Source organism: Balaenoptera ricei, chromosome 14 (assembly GCF_028023285.1).
Source record: "Balaenoptera ricei isolate mBalRic1 chromosome 14, mBalRic1.hap2, whole genome shotgun sequence".
Classification (NCBI taxonomy): Eukaryota; Metazoa; Chordata; class Mammalia; order Artiodactyla; family Balaenopteridae; genus Balaenoptera; species Balaenoptera ricei.
This window is the reverse complement of record NC_082652.1, coordinates 181,890-207,743: the sequence shown is the minus strand read 5'-3', so window position 1 is coordinate 207,743 and position 25,854 is coordinate 181,890. Positions and strand designations below refer to the sequence as shown.

The window sequence follows — 25,854 nt, the reverse complement described above, 5'->3', positions numbered from 1 at the left end:
TATGGGCATATCTCATAGTGCTTATAGGCTAGTGAGGAAAATAATTACTAACAAATAATCACAAATACACATAAATAATTACAAATACAATTGCAAATTATTGTAAATGATAAAGAGAATAAGTATAGGATTCAAGGAGAGTTTACAATCAAAGGAACCTTATTTGGTGATCACACTGGGATCAGAGAACACGTCTCTGAGTAAGAGTTGCTTGAGCTGAAATATGAAGGAAAAACTGAAATGTACTAATTATGTTATTGTATGAAGGGATAGATAACCTTTTCAGGGGTAGAGAAAATAAACATGCTCAAAGGTCCTGCAATGTATGGTATATAGGGAAAGAAGGTTAGCACAGTCAGAGAGGAGGGTAATACCATAAGAAGAGCTTGAAAAGACAGGGGTAAGATCATGCAGAGTATTGAGGACCATGTTAAGGACTTTTGCCTTTACTTCAGAGCAATCAAAAGCCATCAAATTATATTAAGCAGAGGAATATATTTGGAATTGCTTTTATAAACATGAGGCTGACTTCTGTATAAAGAAAAGATTTGGAGGAAATTGACGTGAAGTTACAGCAAGATTGCAGGTGAGAAATAATAGTTTGGACAAGATTAGTAGTTAAGATTAAACACGGACACGCCGATCTCAACATGTCCCAAACGAATCCATTTCTTCTATCCTAAATTTGTCTTTTCCTGTGTTTTATCGTCTTAGTGAAATATGATGATTAATCAAAATATCTGGGCAAGTTGTATAAGTGGAAGTTGAAGTCATGAGAGTGGATAACAGTGGTAGAAGCGTTTTTAAAGAATGTACTTCTGGAAGCATTTCACCCAAGCAAGAAACCTAGTTCCTCCATCTATCCAGTTCATTACCAGGTCCTTTACAGTCTTCTTTTAAATTGTTTCCTGAATCAGTCTTCCTTAGCCCCAGCTCCCGGGCCACAGGATACAGAAGCATTGCCTTCAGTGGCCTTCCTGGCTCAAGTCCTTCTTCCTGTTGGTTCACTCTTACCACTCTGCACCACACTGCACATGAGACGTCACAGCCTCTTTAAAACTCTTCATTGTCCTGTCACTTCACAGCATGCACGTTCCTTCACAAGGATGCTTACTTTTTCAGTCTCTTCTCTTTTCAAGCCACCTCTCCTTTGACCTCTTTTCACCAGGCCAGTGAATTTCTTTCTTCCTTTTTTCTCTTCCAGTTTTTATAGTGGACTGTAACCAAGCAGGACCCCATGGGGCCTTCCCAGGACAGACTCTCCCCCAACCTCGTTCTCCACCTGCCTCTTATTTGTAGAAAAACTTTAGCCTCCTAGGTCTTCCCCAAGTTCCAAAGCACAAATTTAATCAGAGAAGTGAGAAAATGCAGAAAGAAAGGAAAATAGTCAAACACGACAAAATAATAATAGTTTAGCCATTAAACAAAGTCAAGGACCTTTAGTTCCTCCTCAAGGGCTGTAGATACTATTCTGAGCCGTGTCCTTTGAGCTGTTTTGCAGCTCTGAAACCCCTACCAGGTGGGAGAAGTAAACTGTAGGCTGCCCGCAAGCACGTAGACCCCAGACCAGCTGGAACCAGAAGGTTGATGATGCCGACTCCCGATTACCTCACCACCAACCAATCAGAAGGTCCACGAGCTGATCACACACCACACAACCCCCCTCCCTCACCCTGTCTTTAAAAACCTTTCCCTGAAAGCCTTCGGGGAGTTCAGGCCTTTTAAGCACTAGTTCCCTGGACTCCTTCTTGGCGCCTGCAATAAACGCTGCGCTTTCCTTCATCACAACCCAGTGTCAGTAGATCGGCTTTACTGCGGGCAGGTGAGTGGACCCAAGTTCTGTTTGATAACACACCATTTTCCTTTGTTGTCTCTAATCTTTTTTTCATAAACTCATAAACTGTTGGCTCCACTTAGAACAATGTTCCCTGATTCAGCGGGCCCACTCTCTCTCCTAACCCTCCCATTTCAATACAAAACTTGCACCCGGCCTCCCATCCCCTGGGCTTGGAGCTCTGTAGGTGCTGAGTCCCGAGACCTCCCCACGTGCTCGGGACCGAGCCACCAGCGCAGGGAGAAAGAAGCCCCCAGGAATCGCGGGCTCCCACGGCAGGGCTGCAGGGGGAGCCCGACTGCCTCCTCTGCTCACGCAGACAGGTCGCCAGTCCAGGCTCAGCGTGCGGGCGGTCGCCGTCCAGGCCGCCATGGCTGGGCCGCCCCGCGGGGCTCCAGGCTCTGGGAGTAGTGACCCCGCGGGGCTGCGGGTCCTACTACTGTCGTGGTCAGGGCTGGAGGTCCTGAATGGAACGGCTGGGGCCGCAGTCGGTTCTGGGAGTTGTAGTCCGAGCGTGTAAGGCTAGGCCGCAGGCTGAGGCCGCGGTGGACCCTGGGAAGTGTAGTTGTCTGAGACCCCCGTTCTCCCTGTCACGGGCGCGGGGCGTCCTGGGAGTTGTAGGGGGGTGGGGCGGGCACTCTGTCCGCGACGCGCCGAGGCCGCGGTGGGTCCTGGGAAGGAGAGCTGTCTGAGGCCCGGGGCCTGGTCGCGGTCGGTCTCTGAGGCTCCGGAAGGCGCAGTTTGCGGGACGCTGGCCCGGGGTCCCCGTCGCAGAGCCGAGAGCCTTGCTTGCGCGGGCCGAGGTAGGGGAAGGGCCCGCCCTGCCCGAGCCTGTCCCCGCCGGGGGCCGGGGGCGGTGGCCCTGCCCCGAGCTCGGGAAACCTTGGTTGCCCGGCCAGCAGCGCGGAGGAGACGCCCCAGCTGCGGCCCTGTTAAAGGCGGGGGCGCGGGGCGCGCCCAGGCTCGGAGCCCCCGCCGCGGCGGGGAGGGAGCTGTCGCGGGCGTCCCTGACCCTCGTGACGAGGGCGGTGGATGCGGAGCCTGGGCGCCGGCCCGCGCGTCAGCTCGTCGCTCTCCCCGCCAGCTCCGCCTTCCACGCTCGGTTCTCCGCGGGCCCTGCCGTGAGCCATGTCTCAGGTGAGCTGGTGTTTCCTTTCTTCTTCAGCGCGGCTGTGTTTTCCGGACGTGGGACACAGGTTTTTCTCCCCCTGCCGCCTTTCTGGCGCCTAAGAGGACGTGGGAGGGCTGGCGGGGCCGGGCGCGGGGCGGGCGCTGACCGGGCGGCCGGGTCTTAGAGCAGGCTGTCCTGCGCCTCCTTTCCCCGGAATTGGAACGAGGAGGGCTTCACTCTGCCCCTCGCCCCTGCTGCCGTTCATTCGCTGACTCCTGCTTCCGTTGGGCGTCTGTTTCCACGCCTGCATCAGTGGTCTCAGTGCGTGATCCTGGATCAGCTCTGTTGGCATCACCTGGTAACCTGCTGGACTTGGGTATTCGCGAGCCCCACCCCAGCCTTGTGAACCCGAACCTGTGCGTGTGCGGGTTGGCAGTCTGCATGTGAACAGTCTCTCCACGTGATTCTCCTGCACGGCGCTTCCTAGGTCCTGGGGATCAGCGGGGAGCAAAACAAAATCTCCGAACTCACCGAGCTCATTTTTCAGGCAAGACGTGAAGTTTCTCTAGCAAGGAACACTGATTGTTGTTGTTTTGGTGGAGGGTAAATGCGTGGCTGGCAGTTGTGCTTCACAGAGGTCGGGGATAAGAAGGCCCGCCCTTCCAAATTAGTCCGTCTGGTTTTAGTGTCACTTCTCTGCCCTACTTTCTGTCGTACTTGTCTCCAAAGCCAGAGGCTCTCCAGCTTTTGCTGGAAGTCCAGTTTCCTTCCGTTCTGTAGAGCCCACTGTTTACATTAGGAAACAGCTTCCTTTATTAGTCAGTAATCTATAACAGATTATAGGCACTTAAAAAATTTTTTTAAACTAAAATATAACTTTGTCATACCTCTGGGGCTGTTACTAGTTTGGGACTTTTAAAAATCCCTCTTCATGCCTAACAGCTATGTGGGTCACTCAAGTGCTGCAAAACCAGGCTGAAAAGCAGGGGCTTATTACTCCTCCTAACCCTGAGGGAAGAAGCTGCAGGTTCCATCCTGGGAGGCCCTTGTACTGTAGCTTTCATCGTCTTGTTCGGCGACATTGCTAAGTATCACAGCTATTTCTTCAGAAACGGGGTTAGCTGTGGTAAACTTGAGTGTGTGCCCCTTAATCGGGAGCTGCTGCTCTCCGCTACAGCCAGTTGTGCCTACGAAGAAATTCTTGGCAGATCATATTAAAATAGGCTGGTATTAAGGAAAATACACTTTCCCTATTAGACATAAAGGGATTGTCTTCATTATTCATAAAGCGTGGTGAGATCTTAAGAATTTTTACAACCAAAGCCAGAAATCCATGTTGTTCACATGTATAGTCCTTTATCGTTCACAAAATTGTAAATTATCTCAGGACAAAGCATGTATTTTTTTTTGTCTTTTCTCCAATTATATAATAAAACAAAACAGCTAGTCTCTTACTTATACTCTTAATAATTACTCAGAATCCTGAAAACTGTCATTGCGCTACTTGTATACAATGTCCACCCTCCACAGTGGGACTCATTTCACTCCTTGATCAGGGCCTTTGGGAGCATGGGTGCTGGTTGTGCAGATGTCTGTGTGTCATTTCAGGGGTCAGTGACATTCAGAGATGTGGCCGTAGACTTCTCCCGGGAGGAGTGGGAATGGCTCCAGCCTGCTCAAAGAGATTTGTACAGACATGTAATGTTGGAGAACTATGGCCACCTGGTCTCACTGGGTAGGTATTTCTTCTCATCTCCCCTCAGTCAGAATTTGACCTTTAGGATGGCTGTTGCGAATCTTGATTACCTGGCTGAACATTCCCAAGGGAGGTAAGTTGTTTTTTTTTTTTTTATAAGCTTTTCTTTTTTTTGGCTGCACTGCATGGCATGGGAACTTCCCTGACCAGGGGATCGAACCTGAGCCCCCTGCAGTGGAAGTGCAGAGTCTTAACCACTGGACAGCCAGGGAAGTCCTTTATTAGTTTTTAAGAGGGGGATTAGAACGTCACCTAATCTTTAGAAATCTTTCATACTTACATCTGGCATTTCTAATAACGGCCCCTCTTTCGTAAGGATCCAGGGACTAATTGTGAATTTATTTCATTTCCGCAAGCAGGTCTTAACATTTCTAAGCCAGATGTGGTTTCCTTACTGGAGCAAGGGAAAGAGCCCTGGCTGGGGAAAGATGTGAGCAGAGGTCTGTTTTCAGGTGAGTGAGTTAGAAGCTGGTGGGGAAGTTTTTAAAAATAACAACCCACCCAGTCAATGAGAAAGCAGTACTTTGTTATATGCTGGATGGAAAGTTTTCCTTTAAAGGTACCAGAGATACAGGGACTGTGAAGTCTTGCCCACAGCAAGGGGACCACTCACACCCACTTACCTGTCTGCCTTCAGTTCTCATCCTTTCCTCACTTTCTCACAGATAGCTGTGTCCCTTCTTTTCATTATTAGCTCTGTCTGGGCTCTGAATTTTATTTCTCTTTGGTTTCTCTTCCCTTTCTTTTTAAAAATTGACATATATGTTTCCATTGTCTAAGTTAAAAGGTATATATGTTTTTCATTATACTGTTGTTCTAAGCCTCTTGAAAGAGTGATTCATTACACTTTGGTTAATTGATGGGCTTATTCCTTCAGTCATATGTTATTCTAACAATTTTTTTAAAAGGTTTATTTATTTATTTATTTATTTTTGGCTGTGTCGGGTCTTAGTTTCGGCACGCGGGATCTTCGTTGAGGCATGTGAGATCTTTCATTGCAGCGCGTGGGATCTTCATTGTGGTGCGTGGGTTCCAGAGCACGTGGGCTCCGTAGTTTGCGGCAGGTGGGCTCTAGTTGAGGCGCGTGAGCTCAGTAGCTGTGGCGCGCAGGCTTAGTTGCCCCGCGGCATGTGGGATCTTGGTTCCCTGACCAGGGATCGAACCTCACGTCCCCTGCATTGTAAGGCGGATTCTTTACCACTGGATCACCAGGGAAGTCCCTATTTTAATGATATTTATCGAAGTTTTAATCTTGTTAAGACTTTCTCTTAGGTGGTATGCCTCAGAGAGTAGAAGGCATGGCATAGTGAGATAAGTTGGGTCTGTAAATAACTTTGTTAGAGGTCCTCAAGTTGGCAGTTCAACGATGAGAAGAAAGGAATTTCCAGTTGGTGTTATAGACCTGGGTAATGTGGATAGGGATAGTAGTAACAGAAATATAAAAGACAGGAAGAGGCTCAGTTTTAAAGAAAACGTGGTGAATTAGTTTGAGATATGCATGGTGTGAGTAGAGGATGGTATTTCCAAGTGAAGAGGTGCAACAAACTATTGGAATATATCTTAGAAAAAAATTCAAGATAGGGATGTAGATGTGGGAATCTTATATTAAGAAAGAAAAACAGAAGCAATGAGGTTGATTGAGAAGGGCTCTGAAAGCCTTCTTCACCTTAGGTTGAAATAAAATTGCTGGTGAAGCTCTTTAAAAATAAATATGGCCATGCACCGCCCTTGAAGATTCTGACATAGAAGATCTTTGGAGCCTAAATTATATGTGTTTATGACAATTTCCGTAAGTTCTATAGTTGATTCTGAAGCAAACCTCTAATGGAAGTATACTGGACTTTAGGGAGTGGTCCTCTTTAGATAACAGGGCGATACTTATGTTTATGGAGAAGCAGCTAATGGAAGGACTAGTGAGGGAACAGAGGATGCCTTGAAAACCAAGCTCTGGCTGTGAGAGCGAGACCTTCAGGAGGAAGGACGTGGAAAGAGCCCTGTGTGAGCTGAAGTCACGAGGTGGGACAAGTGCCCAGAGACTTCCTCGTGAAAGGATGAGTTGAAGAAAAATGTTCTTTTCTAAATGTTTTGAAAGTAATAAAACCCATAAAACTATGTACAAGGGAAGTGAGGTAAAGGGGAAACATGGAAAAATTGCCTCTAATTCCACTACTTTAATATAGCTCTTAGAATTTTTGTGTGTTTCTTCCAGTACCTTTTTTGAAAAGGGAAATAGCTCACAGACAATGCATAAAACATAAACGTGCAGCTTAAATGATTATAAGACACCCATGTAACCACCACTCAGGTCAGTAAACACAGCACTGCCAGGTCCCTAAGAGCTCTTTGGGTGCTCGTCCCAGTCACCCCCCACCCCCACCTCGCCCCCTGCAAAGGTAATCTTCTTTAATGGTAGTAACTTCCTTGATTTTCTTTAGAGCTTTATCAACTGTTGGTGTCTCTAATCACTAGTTTAGGTTTGTACGCTTGTGAACTTTATATAGAGGGGATCATAATGTATATATTGTAATTTGCTTCTCTCAAAATTATTTTTAATATTTATGCATTTTGCATACTCGTCTAGTAGTTTGTATCCATTCTGTTATTGATGGCTTCTTGGGTTGTTTGCGGTTTAGGGCTATTGCAAGCAATGTTGCTCTTGTCCTTGGGTCCTGGTACCTCCTGGCACAGGGTTCCTGTGGTTTATATCTAGGACTGGAATTGCTGAGTCAGAGGATAATGTATCTCTTTCACACATTAGATGATGCCAAAATGTTTTCCAAAGTGCTTTTACTGACTTACACTCCCACAGACACAGTAAGTGGGTTCCTCTTGCTCCCCATGTTTACCAGATGCCCTGTACTGCCAGGCATCATACTCTTCACCCATCAGGAGAGTGTGCAGTGGTAGCTTATTCTGGTTTAAACGTGCATTTCTCCAATTACTAATGAGGTTGACCACCTTTTCATATGTTTATTGAGTATTTAGATACCCTCATTTATGAAGTGCTTCTTGAAGGTTTTTGCTCATTTATCTATTGGATTCTCTGTCTTTTTCTTGTTTTGCAGGAGTTGTATATTTTGGATACAAATCATTGTACTTATATTCACTACAAATGTCTCCTCTTACATGTGGCTTACTTTTCCCCTTTAAAACCTCTTTTAATGAACAGAGATTCTTAATTCTAGTATAGTCAGATTTGTCAGTCTTTTCCTTTATGATTAGTATTCCTTTTTTGCGGCTGCGCTGTGCGGCATGCAGTATCTTGGTTCCCTGATCAGGGATCAAACCCTTGCCCGCTCCAGTGGAAGTGCGGAGTCTTAACCACTGGACTGCCAGGGAAGTCCCAGTATTTTTTTTTTTTTTTGAAAAGAAATCTTTCCCTACCATGAGGTCATGATGACATTTTCCTAGATTTTCTCTTTAAAAAGTCACTTTGCATTCACATTTAGATCCATGGTCCACTTTGGATTTATTTTTGTATGTCATGTGACTTAGTGGTCAATTTTGGTCTCTTCTGCATGGACATCCAGTTCTCGAGGCACCATTTATTGACATGTCTGTCCTTTCCTTCACTGGTTTGTCATAAGTTAAGTGTCAGTTTTTGCATATGTTTCTGGGTTCTCTATTTTTTGTTTTTCTATTTTTCTATCTTTGCATAAATCTATACAGTCTTAGTTATGGGTTTAATAATGGATAACATTTTACTGTATTTGCCTCACCTCATCCCTTTTTTTGCTGAATAATGTAATTTACAGATATCTTGATATTTCACTACACAGTACTTCACTATCATGTATAAAGTATAGGGATATTTTCTACATCATTGAAATATTTTCACATCAAAATAATAGTTTCACTTAATTTCATTTTAATGCACTGTCCATGTATAAATACTCCATAAATGTGTTTTATAATTGGATTGTCTTTTCCCTGTGGGATGATGAAATTCCTGTTTCTCTGTATGTCCTATAGCTTTGACTTGTAACTTTTTTTTTTTTTTTAAATATTAAGACTTTGGGTCTTATTTAAATCCTGTTGAGGTGTTAACTTTATTTAAGCAGGCTGTCGATATGCGTAAGTTGAAGCCACAGTTCTAACCTGTCTTCTATGCATGTGGTTCCAATGACAGTCCAGTTTTCAAAGCCTTCACAGGTCTCTTATTTGTCCCCATATGCACCTCCTAGTGGTGTTAGGCACTGGGTTCCCCTTAGGCAGCGGGTTCCCCTTTGTTTCAGTTCTCACAGCTTTAGGTGTGCTATTCAGGGTCAGATCCATGCATGCACAGCTCAGGGAGGAGCCCAGAATTTCATACACAACTTTATGGGATCACCTTCTTGTGCTCCCTTTTTCACCATCTCCCCTTTCCTTTTTGGCTCCCTGGACCCCCTCTTTCAGGTCTTCTGGATAGAAAGGCAGGCCTGTAGGTTCCCCTCTGCACTTCCTGCAAGTTTGTCTGCCTCTGCAGCCATGCAGCGAGGGGATGGAGAGAAAAAGAAAAAAAGGGGGGTATTACTCCTCTGCTCTTGGGACCATAGATCTTTTTGCTGAGGGAGGAAGGTTACCCTGTCTTAGAGGTTTAATTGCCTGTATGGCCACAGCTGCTGCAACATGCTTTGGGTTTGGGCAGAAGAGAATGGGAAATGAACAAACAATATGATTTCTCTGACCAGTATGGACTCCCCTTTCCCATTCCTAAGACCAGAAATAGAGGCTTCTCATGGAGCTCTTTCTCCTCACACCAGCTGCCCAGTTCTTGCTTTCAGGCTGCATTTGAGTTTAGGCCTGGAGAGACTGGAGTGGGGGAAAAAACCCAAGAAACTCACCACCAGTTCAGTGTTACTTTGTGTTCTGGCTTCCTTCCGCAAGCAGCTTGCTACTGTTTACTTTTTTTTTAAATAGATTTTTAAAATTTTATTTACTTATTTATTTATGGCTGCATTGGGTCTTCACTGCTGCGCACAGGCTTTCTCTAGTTGTGGTGAGCGGGGGCTACTCTTCGATGTGGTGCGCGGGCTTCTCATTGCAGTGGCTTTTCTTGTTACAGAGCACGGGCTCTAGGCACGCAGGCTCAGTAGTTGTGGCACACGGGCCCTAGAGTGCGCTGGCTTCAGTAGTTGCAGTGCGCGGGCTCAGTAGTTGTGGCTCATGGGCTTAGTTGCTCCACAGCATGTGGGATCTTCCCGGACCAGGGCTCGAACCCGTGTCCCCTGCATTGGCAGGTGGATTCTTAACCACTGCGCCACCAGGGAAGTTCCCCGTTTACTTTTTAGAGTTCTCAGCTAGCTGCTTTATGCATTCTGTTCATGGTTTTCACTTGTATTCAGTGGGAGAGCCAGGTTGGAGTGTACTTACTCCACCTTTACAGGACTGGAGCCATTCATATTTTATAACTGAAACAAAACCCAAAGTTACAGCATGTATAAAGATCATACTAATAAAATGAGAGTATGAGGTTCAGTCTAGATTGAGCAAAAGTATAAAGTGTAAGGAGGAAAATGGTGGGAATTAAGGATGGTTAGGGAAAGCACTGGTCAGATCATGCAGGTGTTTTATAGGTCATATTAATGAACTTAGAGTTCATCTGTAGGCTAATCAGGAGTCATCCAAAGATTTCAGGCAGGCAGGCGAGCATTTTAGTAAGGTCATTCTAGCTGCAGTTTGGAAAACAGATTTATTGGAAGCGAGGCTAGGAAACAGCACAGCCATTTAAGAGTTGTTGCCATAACGTAGGCTAGATGTAATCATCACCTTAACCATGGAGGTGTCCAGGGAATGGAAGAAGGTATACAGATGGTAACAAAGTAAGCAAGTGGACTCAGAAAGACCTGGTGATGACTAGATAAAAGACATTAAAGAAGATTGAGGAATTGTGGTTGACACCACTCTTTTTGCTGGTATTATTATCTCAAAAAAAAAAAAAAAGGAAGGATGAGCAAGTTTGAAGGGGAGGGAAAGATTATATCAATTTGTGACTTACTGAGTTTTGGGTCTCTGGGATAGTCGAGTATATAGATTCAGTAAGCAATTGAGTATCATATTCTGGTGCTTAAGAGAGATATCACAGTGCTTCTCAAAGTTTAGTCCTTTGGATCGTTTTAAAATACATATTCCCAGGCCCCACTCCAGAAATTCTAAGTCATTAGGTTTGGGGTGGAACTCAAGAATTTACATTTTAACAAGCTCCCAGGTGATGCTGATGCTGAGCTAAAGTAGGAGTTAGGAGTTATCTGCACAGCTTCTTAAGATTTTGAAATTTTTTTGGTAAAATCCCTGTACATCTGTTGTTGAATTTATTCTTAAGCAACTTTCTTTAGTTTATTTTCTAAGAAGTTATATTGCTTTTCTATAGGAATGCTAGTGAATTTGTATATGTATATCTCTCAGTCTTTACTGTAGCAATGAAAATACTCTAAACCTTCCCTGCAAATACTGTAATGATTTTTTTAAATTAATAAACTTTATTTTCTTTCAAGCAGTTTTGGGTTCACAGCAAAATTGAGTGGAAAGTACAGAGAGTTCCTATATATCCCCCTGCCCACCTCCACCCCTGCCCAGTCTTCGCCACTGTCAACATCCCACACCACAGTGGTACATTTTTCACAATTGATGAACCTACCTTGACACATCATTATCACCCAAAGTCCAGAGTTGACCTTAAGTTTCATTCTTAGTGTCATACATTCTATGGGTTTTGACAAATGTGCAATGACATGTATCCATATGTTAGTATGATACAGGATAGTTTTACTGCCCTAAAAATTCTCTGTGCTCTGCCTATTCATCCCCCTCTCCCCACTAACACCTGGTAACCACTGATCTTTTTACTGTTTCCATAGTTTTTCCTTTTCCAGAATGTCATATAGTTGAATTCATAGGGTATTTACCTTTTTCACATTGGCTTCTTTCACCTCATATTATGCATTTGAGGCTCATTCCTTTATATCTTTTCATGGCTTGATAACTCATTTTTTTTTTTAGTGCTGAGTAATAGCCCATGGTCTGGATGTACCACAGTTTACTTTTCCATTCTCCTACTGAAGGACATCTTGTTGCTTCTAAGTTTTGGCAGTTATGAATAAAGCTGCTATAAACTTCCATGTTCAGGTTTTTGTGTGGATGTAAGTTTTAATTCACTTGGGTAAATATCAAGGAATGTGATTGTTGAATTGTATGGTAAGAGGATGTTCAGTTTTATAAGAAACTGACACACTGTTTTCCAAAGTGGCTGCACCATTCTGCGTCCCCACCAGCAATGATGAGAGCTCCTGCTGCTCTACATCCTCACCAGCGTGTGTTGTTGTCAGTGAATTGGATTTTGGCCATTTTGATAGGTGTGAAGTGGTGTCTCACTTTAATTTACAGTTCCCTAATGACATGATGTTGAAGGTCTTTTCATATTCTTATTTGGATCTGTATATCTTCTTTGGTGAGGTGTCTGTTCATGTCTTTTGCCTGTTTTTAAATTGAATTGTTCATTTTCTTATTGTTGAGTTTTAAGAGTTCTTTGTATATTTTGGGTAATAACTCTTGTCAGATGTGTCTTTTGCAAATATTTTCTCTCAGTCTTCTCATCCTGTCTTCTCATTCTCTTGACATTGGCTTTTTTAAAAATAATTAATTAATTTTATTTATTTTTGGCTGTGTTGGGTCTTTGTTGCTGCATGCGGGCTTTCTCTAGTTGTGGCAAGCAGGGGCTACTCTTCGTTGCGGTGTGTGGGCCTCTCGCCGCGGCGGCCTCTCCTGTTGTGGAGCATGGGCTCCAGGCACTCAGGCTTCAGTAGTTGTGGCACACGGGCTTAGTTGCTCCACGGCATGTGGGATCTTCCCTGACCAGGGCTTGAACCCGTGTGCCCTGCATTGGCAGGTGGATTCTCAACTACTGTGCCACCAGGGAAGCCCTTGACATTGGCTTTTGCAGAGCAGAGGTTTTTAATTTTAATGAAGTCCAGCTTATCAATTATTTCTTTCATGGATTGTGCCTTTGGTGTTATACCCAAAAAGTCATCACTCCCTAACATCATCTAGGTTCTCTCCTTTGTTATCTTCTAGGAGTTTTATAGTTTTTTGTTTTACATTTTTGTCTGTGATCCATTTTGAGTTAATTTTTGTTAAGAGTGTAAATCTGTATCTAGATTCACTTTTATGCATGTGGATGTCTAGTTGTTCCAGTACCATTTGTTGAGAAGACTGTATTTGCTCCCTGGTGTTGTCCTTGCTCCTTTGTCAAAGATGAGTTGACTATAATTATGCAGGTCTGTTCTGAGCTCTGTACTCTGTTCCATTGATCTGCTTGTCTAGTCTTTCACCAGTGCTGCACTGTCTTGATTACTGTAGTGCTACAGAAGTCTTGAAGTCAAGTGTCAGTCCTCTGACTGTTCTTCTCCTTCAGTGTTGTGTTAGGTATTCTAGGTCATTTTCTGTTTTGTATAAACTTTAGAATCGGTTTGTTGAGATCTGTGAAATAACTTGCTGGGATTTTGATTGTGATTTTGTTGAATCTATATACCAAGTTGGAAATAATTTTAAACTTCCAGAAAAGTTGTAAGAATAGTGCAAAAATACCCATATGCCCTTTACTCACATTCACCCATGGCTAATATTTTGCCCTGTTTGTTTTGTCATTTGGTATATGATTTTTTTTCCTGAAACATTTGGGAATAAATTGTATACATCATAGCCTTTAACTCCACATATTTCCTAAGAATAAAGATATGTGAGAATATATGTTTTTTAAACCTTTGTATTATTATAAAACTCTGTTCTCCCAAAATGATAAAATCCGTTACTGAAATTTAGCCTGGAGAAAATCCTGTGTTTATCTGTCAAAAGCATCTGATGGAAAGACACTGTTATCCCTAAATTGAGCTTCACATGTCCGTTTAGAAGGTAGAGGTAGAGTGAGGATGCTGGAAGATATTCAGAGAAACCTTTTTATTCATTCATTCAGAATAAGTTACTGTAAGATGTTCCAAAGGCACTAAGTGAACACAATCTCATTTCTTTGTGGGACCTGAGGGACGCTTGTAGTCTATTAGCAGCACTATGAAATTGTCATTTTCAAGTCATTCTGGCAGCAAATAAAGTTTAAATGGAGGTGAGGAAGATTAACCACCTATCCTTTACAATTACTTATCTTTCTGATAGTTCTGTTTTCCCCTCACCTTCAGTTACTTAATTTTAATCTTCTCCTTATTCACCTACAGCTCTCCTCTGTTTGATGTCTTCTGAATTTCTGGATCTACTGCTCAGATTTCAGAGTCATATATGATAACTGTAAAAGCAATGCAATGCTAAGATTTTTGTTTTCAATGTAATTCTCATTAAAAAATGGAGGAGTGGCTTTTATTTTACTCAACACAGAAAGTAAGAAACATTTGCTTTGTTTTTTCAGCTTCAGAGTCAAATGGTGAGATCAAAGAGTTTTCTCCAAAAAATGTTATATACGAAGATGATTCATCCCAGTATTTGATAATGGAAAGATTTCTAAGCCAAGGCCTTGAGTATTCCAGTTTTAAAGAAGGCTGGAAATGTGAGGGTGATACTGAGATGCTGCAGGGAAATCAGGGATATATCAGGCAAGTGACAGTTTCCCATCAAGAAGCCCTGTCTCAACATATGAATGTTAGTACTGTGGAGAGACCCTATGGATGCCATGAATGTGGAAAAACTTTCAGTCGGCGCTTTTCCCTTGTGTTACATCAGAGAACTCATACTGGAGAGAAACCATATGTATGTAAGGAATGTGGGAAAACCTTTAGCCAGATCTCAAACCTCGTAAAACATCAGATGATACATACGGGAAAGAAACCCCATGAGTGTAAAGACTGTAATAAAACATTCAGTTACCTTTCATTCCTCATTGAACATCAGAGAACGCATACTGGGGAGAAACCCTATGAATGTACCGAATGTGGAAAGGCCTTTAGCCGTGCCTCAAACCTCACTCGACATCAGAGAATTCACATAGGAAAGAAACAGTATGTATGTAGGAGATGTGGGAAGGCCTTTAGCAGTGGCTCTGAACTCATTCGCCATCAGATTACACATACTGGAGAGAAACCTTATGAATGCGTTGAGTGTGGGAAGGCATTTCGCCGTTCTTCACACCTTACCCGGCATCAGAGCGTCCATACCTCCAAAACCCCCTATGAATGTAACGAATGCAGTAAAGCCTTCCGTTGCCACTCATTCCTTATTAAACATCAGAGAATTCATGCTGGAGAAAAGCTCTATGAATGTGATGAATGTGGTAAAGTTTTCACATGGCACGCATCCCTTGCACAACATATGAAAATTCATACTGGAGAAAAGCCCTATGCATGTACTGAATGTGACAAAACCTTTAGTCGGAGCTTTTCCCTCATTCTACATCAGATAACTCATACTGGGGAGAAGCCCTATGTATGTAAGGTATGCAATAAATCCTTCAGCTGGAGCTCAAACCTTGCTAAACATCAGAGAACACATACTCTAGAGAACCCCTATGAATATGAAAATTCATTTAACTACCACTCATTCCTTGCTGAACACCAGGGAATTCACACTGTAGAGAAAACCTAAGAATGTATGGATTTAAAAAAAAAAAAAAAGCAGCTAATGCCTTACTTTGACTTCAGAGAACTCTTGGAAAGAAGCCTTATGTGAATGTGTTGATTGTGATGAAATGTGGTCTCTGCTCTATTCAGTATTCTGGAGAAAAACCCAAGGAATGTATAGGAAAGCCATTAACACCTGCTCATTCTTTTTGTAATACCAGAAGATGAAATCAAACAATACTGAGAAGACTCTTCACCTGGTAGGATTCCCTTAATCTACATTTGTAAATTCCTGCCAGGAAAGGATACATGTCCAATAAATGTGAGAAAACTTTTAGAGATTAGGTCTCATTCTGCATCTGTCAGCTCAGGACAGGACAGAATGCATGGGTAAGGGTGTACTTTTTCCTGGGCACCAGAAAATTCATAATGAAGGAAAGTCATACAAACAGTGATTTGGGAATGCCTTCATGTACCATGCAATATTTATTAAATTTTTAAATACTCTTCTGAGGAGAAAAAGCAACCCTATAAATGAACTTAACATAGGGTGACTTTCTGCAGTATTTCAAACCTACAGAATTATCCTGGGGAAGAACTACCATTGTAATGAGCGTGGCAAAGTCATAAGAGTTCTGAGAAGTTATACTGGAGAGAATCGGTGTGGATTTTTTACAGGGGGATGTTTGTTTGGGTTTTGTTTTTTGTTGTTTTGAAGCAAATTCAGAAAAGCTACGAATAAATCTTTTGATTCATAGTAAATGAATGTAGTACTGGCTGAATTTTTTTCCTACAGCATGTGTGATTCTGAATATGCAGCTATCACAATATTGACAACAATGAGCATGCTTTTGTAAAAACATACAGACATTATTATAGAAACATCTTTAGATATATTATGGTTTTAATTTTGAGACAGAGTTTGGACTTAAGGTTATGCTAACTCATGTTTACCCTTGAATCTGACTAGATGTCTTAGTCTGAAATAAATGTAAATAAGGTACATCACAGGAAAATGTCAAGGTTGTTTTCCTCTTTTGTTCCATTTTCAGTAAGAACATTTCTTTTGTAAGCACATATTTGTCCAAATAAATCAGATTGTTTTCATCTCCATGTACACCTGCCCATCCTTTATTTTCCCATTGTAAAGGTTATCTTTAAAGTGTCTGATTGCCTCCTTTCAGGAACTTCCCTTGCGTTTAGTACATGAAATATGTAATTTAGAACTTGAATGAGTGCCTCATTTAAGCTTATTTTTTCATGCATATATAATTGTTCTTTCACAAAGTGAGAGGCTGGCATATTTCTTTTCCATTCAATGTAACAACAAAACACACAGCTGTTGCCTAATATTTACTTTCCTAGAACCATTCAAAGCCTCAAACTGTCACAACAACTCCACTGTATAAATCCCCTCTTTCCTATAGTGGTGGCCAGTATTATTAATTTCCCTCACACCCTGTGGCAGTCTTTGGTGAACAAGAATGTATGTCATCTCAGAGGTGTGTAACATTCAGAGGTGTGGCCATAGACTTCTCCCAGGAAGAATGGGGCTGATCAGACCCTGCCCCCAGTTTTTTATAAGGGAATGTAATGATGGAGAACTATGGGAATCTGGCCTAAGGAGTTTACCATTCTTCCAAATTCAGAATCTGAATTTAGGTATCTGCCTTCTCCATAGGAAGTATCAGGGGGTGGGCTGTAAGTTGCCTGGCTGAATTTGTACTCCATGTTCTTGAGGGAATGTTTTAAAATAGGCACAAGTAGGAAATGGCATGCATTCTTCTGCTTTGATTCTTCTTGTAATAGCTTCTCTTCCCTATGGTCTAGGAAAACCATAATATTTTGAATTATCTATTTTCTTCTAGTAAGCAGGACTTTTATTTCTAAAGCAAATGTGACCTCCTTAATGGAGCAAGGGAGAGTGAAGAATGATGGAGAAAAAAGTGGGAAGAGGCCTATGATAAGGTGAGTGAGGGGCACGCAGGAAAGGGAGTGCCTTTGCAGGTAGCTCACCAAATATGTTGCTTGAATCATTTTTATCAAAAATAAGAAATTTCCCCTAAAATTCATGCAACATCATTCTGAACTATGTAACTCACCCAAAAAGTCCTCTTGTTCATTTGTGGTAAAATATTTCACAAAATAAGAACTATGCTGCTATTTTTAATTTAATTAAAATACAGATAATGTATTAAATACATTAAATTAAAATACAGTTAATTCCTAGGCTATACAGTAAAAGATATGTCAAAACACTGTTGCCACTGAAAAAACAAAGTGAATAGTTTGTGGATGTTTTCATTTATACAGTATGCTTTCTTTGTCATAGCAAGTCAGTGCTGGCAAGGTTCATAGTTGCTTTCAGTCAATTTTAGCACACAAGTCTGTGTTATATCTTTCAGTATTTAACATTTATAAGGTGTGGCACTTTTCAGAGGCAGCAGAAGGCCAAAAGAAAAGCTTCCTGTTTTTCAAGATGAAATTCAGTAGCAATAGCCAGCCAGACACATTAAGGTATAAAAGCAAACAGTGGGAATAAAGTATATGATGTACTTTAAATTACTTGTATAATACATTATTTCAGTTCCAATTTGTTTGACAGAGATAATGGCGATACATAGTGTGACCATCTCAATACATGTGAAGGGGTAAACATCCAATTTGAACATTTTGACCTAGGAGTTTATAATATAATAAACTTATAAGGAGTTTGTATTACAGACACACAGTTGTCTTAGGTTTGCATATTCAAGTTGTGAAAAGTTTGAAACATAGGAAGGAAACCATTATAGCTCTGAAAGTTATAATTTTATTATCCTGTTGTCATGATTATCTAATTATCCATCCTAAAACAGAGAAGGGAGAAGGGAAAAAAGATGAGTGTAAGACATAGACATTTAGGACAAACTCAAAAGTTCTAATGTGTGTAGTTAGTCTTTTAAGAAGAGGATGACACAGAAGAAATATTTGAGGAGTTAGTCAAGAACCTTGCAAAGAGATGCAAGATATCAGCCCTCAGATTCAGGAAGCTCAGCAAGTTCCAGGCAGGCTAAAGAGGGACATCACTGCAATTATGCACATTGTAACAAAAGATAAAGCCTGGTTATCAGAAGCTGGTACAGAGTAGGGGAGAGACTACTTTCACAGCAGCAACAGAAAGACTGAAAGTTTCCATCTCAAATGAAACAATGGAAGTCAGAAGATAATGAAACAACACCTTTAAAGTGTTGACAAGGAAAAAAACAACTCGACCAATCTAGATTTCTATACCAAGCTAAAAGTCCTTTAGAGATAAAGCTGAAATAAAGATGTTTCAGATAAACAAAAATGGAGGGAACTTGTGTAGCATTCCTGTGCTAAAAGAAACATTATTTAAGATGAGTTCTTCAGGCAGTATGAACTGGTCCTAGATGGAAACCTGGCAGTGCAGAAGGCAGTAAAGAACACAAGGGGTAAATATAAGTCAAGTATTGGGAAACTAAGGCCCATGGGCTATATCAGGGCCTGAAAGCTAAGAATGGTTTTCACATTTTAAATGGCTGTTAAAAAGATGACTCCACAAGAAATATAAATGAATATTGTCAACACAACAATTATTATAATATCAGCTGGAGTTTAAAATATACATGAAACTAAAGAAGCATGACAGTAACACCTGATAGGAGGGGATGAATGGAGTTGAGTGTAAGATTCTAGTAGCATCAGTGAAAGTACTCATTTGGTTCTCTCGATCTAGAGGCCGACTAAATAGGTGTATTCTATTTGGGGAAATTCATTAAGCTGTACACATTTCTCTATGTATTATGCTTCAATAAAAAAAAGTTTTTACAAGTTTCCCGAAAGATTATTACCCTTCAACATTAAAACAAGAAGTTACTATAAATGCAGAAGGATAAGGAGATGGAGCAACAGGTACATTCAGTACTAGTGATGTAAATATTAGTTGTTGCAAGAACAATCAGAATTCTATATTTTCTTAGAAAGCAACAACCGGTGCTTCAGGGGACTTAAAATAAGATACCCACATAGAGTTAAGGCTGGGTCAAGTTTTGTTACTGAGAAATGACCCCAAAGAATTTTCTATTGAATATTATACAATGCATCTCAGGACAGGAAACTTTGTTAAATCCTTCTGAAGAGATGGAAGAAATTTCAAAGCAGAGAGGCAGCAAACCTTGCAGATTGGGTGTGAATGACTTGGAAGAAGAGGCCAAGTTCTCAGTAACACTTTCAAAAAGTCTGCCTTTAAAGGCTGGGAGAGAGAAAAGGTAGTAAAGAAAAGGATAAACAAATTAGTTATCTGATATTTAAAAAAATTTTTTAAGAAATGAATTTTAATTTTTTTTTTAAGTATTAAGAAATACTGCATCACCAGTACTCTCAATATCACAGAGAACAATATTATGTAGGAAAATGGAAATTGATCAGAAAATAGAAATTTCAGATTCAATGTGAAACTTTGCTGACAGGTAAAAAATATAATTTTATCTGTTTGCTATGCCTTTCTTAAATTACAGGTGAGTTTATGTTGTGACATTTATTAGTCTGTGAATTCCCTGTTCATGTTAAGTAAATATTTTATTTGTTGTCTTAAAAGAACTCTGTATGCTAAGGAAATGACAGTTTTCTGTAATCCAAATTTCATACATGAATTGCTACAGTAGCCTCCTAAACTGGTCTCCAAAGATTTTTCTATACAATAGTGTAATTTTCAAAAAAAGAATAATTTTAATCTCTTATGAAAGATTCTTAAAGAGCTTCTGATGGCTCTTCAAATAAAATATAAACTTGTGCCGGAGCTGGTAAGGTGTTTTCTAAATCCGGCCTACTCTCCAGCCTGGTTTCATATATTCTTCTCTTTACCACCTTGCCTGCCCACGTTCCAGCCACTGGCCTAGGACTTCTTTGTTTTTTTTAAACAAACATGTCAAGATCTCAGTGAGGACTTTTGTTCTTGCTGTTCTACTTATAAAGCTCTGTGTCCCTCCACCTCTCCAATCCTCTGTGGATGACTCCTTCAGATTTCAGCTTGAATGTCACCTTCTCATGGAGGCCTTTCCTGACTGCCTTATAGAACATATATGTTCCTCTAATCATAGCACCTTATTTGTTTCCCTCATATTTTGAATTTTGCCTAGAGGTCAATTTAGATGAAGTCTAAAAAGAGCTCAGGGCCTTTAGCAACCTTTTCAAAAAGTGCCTTTAAAAAGCTGTAGATAGAAAAGTTGGCTTAAAAAGTAAAAAAAAATTATCTGATTTTTAAAAATGGCTAGAATCTATATATCTAACAATAGCCTGAGCAAATCTATATAAAACTTTGAAGATATTAAAATCATGCTTTTGAAAACTATTTAAGTAGTTCATGATGGAATTGTTTACTATTTAAAAAAATAGATAACTTAGATCTATTTACTATGTAAACTAGAAAATTTAGCAACAAGTAAAAAAATTACGACTCAGAAATGACCACTGATAACATTTTGGTATATAATCTTCCAGGATATTTCAATGCACACACATACACACACATTTACAATATATATTTTAATAAAAACATGGTTATACTTTGATATAACTGTATTTAAAAATCACAGTACAGTAAGTCCCCTATGTACAAATGAGTTCCATTCCGAGAGCATGTTCCTAAGTCCAATTTGTTCGTTAAGTCCAACAAAGTTAGCCTAGGTACCCAACTAACACAATTTTCTATATAGTACTGTACTGTAATACTTTTCACACAAATACATAAAAAACAAACACAAAAAGTAGAAGTTTTTAACATTATAGTACAGTACCTTGAAAAATACAGTAGTACAAGCTACATCACCGCTGCTTTTATGCTTGCTTCCGGACATCCTGGGCTTGAAATAAAGACACTGTTACTGTATTCTATACAGTACTGTACAGTAAAGTACACAAAAGCACAACCACTTGTAGAGGATGCATGCACGTGACAATGTACACTAGACACATGAACTAACGTGACTGGACATGCGAACGTAGGTTCGCATCTTTGAAAGTTCACAACTGGAAGGTTTGTATGTAGGGGACTTACTGTATATTAGATACATCCCCACTTGTCAATAAATACATAATAACATTTTAATGATCACATTATATTCCATTTTATGGTCATACATAATTTTTAAAAACCAATTTATTATTGGGAATTTAGGAATTTTAGTTTTTCACTAGAGTAGGAAACTCAGATGACTATTGTTACTTATACATGTTTGAATGAAGGGTTCTTTTATAAAAGCTAAGAAAAAATTGCTAGGTTAAAGGTTTAGAATATTCTCGCTTTGGACACATACTGCTTACCTGTCCCCCAGAAAGGTTGTGTGAATTTACGCTTCCATCAGTAGCCTAAAGAACATGGCACCCTCACCAGTACTGGGTCATTTCACTCCTTTTAATGTAATACACACTGTAGCAGCATATGAACAGTGGCCAAACAAGGTATATGAACTTGAGGGTGGTAGAGGCAGGGCAGGGTATATGAATAATTAAACCTCACTTAACAGTCTCAGTTTCTGTGTGCCTGTCAATTATTAGAATATCTTGCTATGCTGAGTGTGACTCCAGCGCTTAGAAAAAAGAAATTTTGATTTTATGCAATGTGTGCCTTATACAATCACTTAAAACCCAATTCTTATTTTAAGTTCAGCCTCCACTGAAATACTAAGTAAACAAAGAAAAGGCACAAAATTTTGGAAAAAACCATAGATGTTTAAATGAGTACCTATTATGGGCCAAGTACTAGGAATAAAACTGAACAATTTAGAGTTCCCACCTCACCAAAGCTTAAAGTTTAGAGGGCAAGACACATACATAATTAACCAGGCAATACTGTGAAGGTATGAAAAGCATGTTAAAGCAGATGTAGGATACAATACCTAAAGGATGAAACAGGCCAGGTTAAGGTCCAGAGAGAGTGAAGAGATGGAGCAGCAAGGGCTGTGGCCTGAAAAGACAGGTAAGAGTTTAGCATGAAGGGTCTTGTAGAACATTTAAGGTAAAAGGAGGGAAGTCCAGTTGAGGATTTAAAAGTGAGATGTAATATAACCAGATTAGTACTTGAGACGAATCACCCTGGGAGCAGTATGGAGAACAGATGAAAGGAAAGCAAAATATATTAACAATATTGCTCATGCAGTGTTGGTTGTTATTATGAAACATCTGGAGGGGAAAATGGATTAAATGTACATTATAGTCCATCCACATAATCAAATACTAAACTATTTCAATGAAATGAATGAAAGAATGAAACAGAACGACATATACTGACATAGATATGATTAAAAAAAGATATGGAATGAAAGTTATGACTCAATTTCTGTACAAAGAAATCTATATTTGTATGTACATGGAATGTACAGAAAGTGCACTCATCCACAATATTAAATTTCTAAGGCAGGAGGATCTGTGAAGGAGGAGGACTTTCTCTTGTATAGGGCTGATGTTGTTTACATTTTTTCTCATATGCATGTATTACTTTTATAATAAAAAACCACCGAGAGTAATAAATAATAAAAAATAATAGAAGGATACTGAGCTAGCTGCACAGGAAACATACTGGAACAAAGTAAGGTTTGAGTCAGAGAAACCCATAACGAGGCTGCTGCAGTAAAATCCAGGTGAGACGCCGGGTGAGACTGCCTGAGCCCACAGCTGCTGGTGTGCCAAGTCACTGGCGAGCCAAAACTAGTGCATAAATGCCAGCACCCAACCAAGCAGAGCACGCCCCGTTCCTGAATGCCACTCAAGATGATCTTCTCGTGGAAACGCCACACGCATTTGGGATCCTTCTCTAACTGCTGCTTGCTACTGCTGTACCCTGGAGGGCCACAAACACCTAATGAACAACGGGAATATTTGGTGCCATAGCATGACTGCACGTGCTCCTTTCCAAGCTACGTGTGAATCTGACTAGACAAAGAATCTAGCATCTTAGAACCTCCTGGGATTTAATCTAGGCTCCCTCTAAATTTTTTTTCACTGGTCACAGCCTAGTCTCAGCCCACCCTCAGCTCTGATCTTATGTTCTCTGTCAGTACTGCCATCGTAACAATGTTCTGTATTCCTCATGCCCCAGCCACAAACCCCATGGAAACTGTTTCCATGGTGCCCTCTGAGATTTCCCTGAGTGACAAACTCCTTTATGTCCTCAACAACTTCCCTAAAAATTCCCTTCATTTCTTTGCACTAACTTAAACTTGGCTACCCCTGGAAAAAACCTACTCGACAATAGTCACATCAAACAAGGGCTGTCTATTCGCATGCACTCCATATCTATAGGTTGGCATGTAGGATCAATGTCCCCCTTGCTTACCAATATTGCCTCTAACCAATTGCAGCCTCTTGTAAAAACAAACAAACAAAAAGCTTCTTTGAGGCTCATACCAGCTAGTTTCGACTTTCCAACTCTCTTCTTTGTTGCTATCTTCTATTCAACTGGACTCTCCTTATTCATTCACTTAGACTTTGCTATTTGCTTTGCTGTCTTCACAGGAGGCCCTACCAGTAACGTGGGGGGACTTTCACATGCATAGAGTCTTCTCCAGTAAAACCTCTGACCAGTCTTTCATCCATCTTACTCTTGGCAGATAATCTTAGCACGAAACCTACAGTCTCATGTCTATATTCTGTTGGCCAAGAACAGGGGGGATGACTAATCTTGGCCATGGAGCCTGCCTGGGATAAAGAGTTTTGTAACTAGACACACTGCTACTCTAAGCAAAACTGAGGTACTATTAGTAAAAGAGAAGGAGGGAACATGTATTAGGTTAGCAACTAGCAGTATCTGCCACACTGGGCCAGAAAGTAGCTCTTAAGAAACCAAACAGGGACTTCCCTAGTGGCTCAGCGGTTAAGAATCCGCCTGCCAATGCAGGGGACACGGGTTCGAGCCCTGGTCCGGGAAGATCCCACATGCCATGGAGCAACTAAGCCCGTGCACCACAACTACTGAGCCTGCATTCTAGAGCCTGCGAGCCACAACTACTGAAGCCTGCGCACTTACAGCCTGTGCTCTGCAACAAGAGAAGCCACTGCAATGAGAAGCCCTTGCATCGCAACGTAGAGTGGCCCCTGCTTGCTGCAACTAGAGAAAGCCCGCGCGCAGCAACAAAAGACCCAACGCAGCCAAAAATAAATAAATAAATAATTTATATTAAAAAACAAAAGAAACCAATCAGTATTGTATAGCTCAGATACTCTTAGCTCAAGTAACTTAGATATAAGTAAATAAAGAGGTAATTAAAACCAACCCACACAGTCCTCCTTTCCTTCTGAGAGAATGGTGGAAGTATCCCTTCTTGCAGCAAACATCAGTCCTTCTATTTGTGCTCCAGATACCTCCATCCCCTTCTCAGGAACTTTATGGTACTGACTGTCCCTCTTCTTATGCCTGCACATTTAATCTCTCCATACTGGATACATCACGTTAGGATTTAAACATGTTCTAGTTTCTCATTATTTAAAAAATATTTTCCCTTGACCAAATCTTTCTCCAGCTACTTCCCCATCTTTCTCCTACTATTCAAGCTTGTCTGTATTCACTCTTTACTTCCTCGTCCTTTATTATGAAACTCATCCCAACCTACCACCAATCCTCAACATATCATTATCTCCACCTAAGGTCAACAATAACCTTCACGTTGCCATGTTTGCTTTTGAAGACTTCATCTAATTTGACCTCATAGTAGCATTTAAAACAACCGATTTTACCTTCCTTCTTCAAACACTAGTTTGTCTTGGTTTAGTAAAACTCCATTTTTACTTACTTTAAATATAGGAGGTCTCCATGATCAGTGGTAGACATTCTCTTTTCACACCATCCATTTTCCCTATACAATCTTACTCACCTCCACAAAACCCAGTACACTCTATCTCCTGATGTTGCTAAAAATTATATCTCTGTCCTAGACACCTCTTCAGGTTCAAAACTACACATCAGCCCGTTCATCTAGATATCTCACAACTCTATAAACTTAACAGGACTAAAACTACGACTATTGCCTCTTTCTTCCATCATAGTTTCCTCCTTCCATGTTTTGTTTCTTAATAAATTAGAGCTAATCTGCTCAGTATCTGTAAAACCAAGTAGCAAAATCTCAAGGGCTTCATTCAGCATTTAAAATTGGTAACTTCCCCTCTACCTGAAGACTCTTTGGTTTTCTCATGCTGAAATGTTGGGATTTCCCTCCTTCTTCTCTGACACCTGCTTTCAGTGACCTCAGCTCCATCCTCTCTAGCCTAAGCACAGAAGTTCTATCAATATTCCTCTTCCATTCCTCCCTTTTCCATGTTCTTATCCAAATTTGTACGTCCAACATAAAATATTTAAGTCTACATACCTTGTGATCTTTTTCTTTTTTAAAACGAGGTTACTGTATTGACTATTTACATACTGTTTTTAAAAAATCAAGAAGCTTATTTTTCTCACATAAAAAGATGCACAGATATAAGCAGTGCAGTGCTGGTACAGTTATTTGAAGATATCTTTGGGAAACCAGGATCTCTTTGACACCATCCTTGTCATCCTCATGGTCACAAGATGGCTCATTCAGATCTATGAATGCAAAATCCAAAGGGAGAAGACTGGGGAAGGCAG

General features: G+C 40.8%; 1 protein-coding gene across 4 annotated transcripts in view; it reads left to right on the top strand.

The window, feature by feature from the left end:
- The first annotated feature begins 2,462 nt into the window (after window positions 1-2,462).
- Window positions 2,463-25,854, top strand: part of ZNF10 (zinc finger protein 10) — a 104,648-nt gene continuing 81,256 nt past the window's right edge. For 2 of the 4 annotated variants that reach the window (XM_059894881.1, XM_059894877.1), the window contains exons 1-3: window positions 2,463-2,971; window positions 4,709-4,774; window positions 5,061-5,153. The gene's annotated coding sequence lies outside the window, so the exon portion shown is untranslated. Of the gene's footprint in view, window positions 2,972-4,708; window positions 4,775-5,057; window positions 5,154-25,854 lie in introns of all 4 variants that reach the window. The other 2 variants (XM_059894875.1, XM_059894876.1) reach the window with 2 other exon arrangements.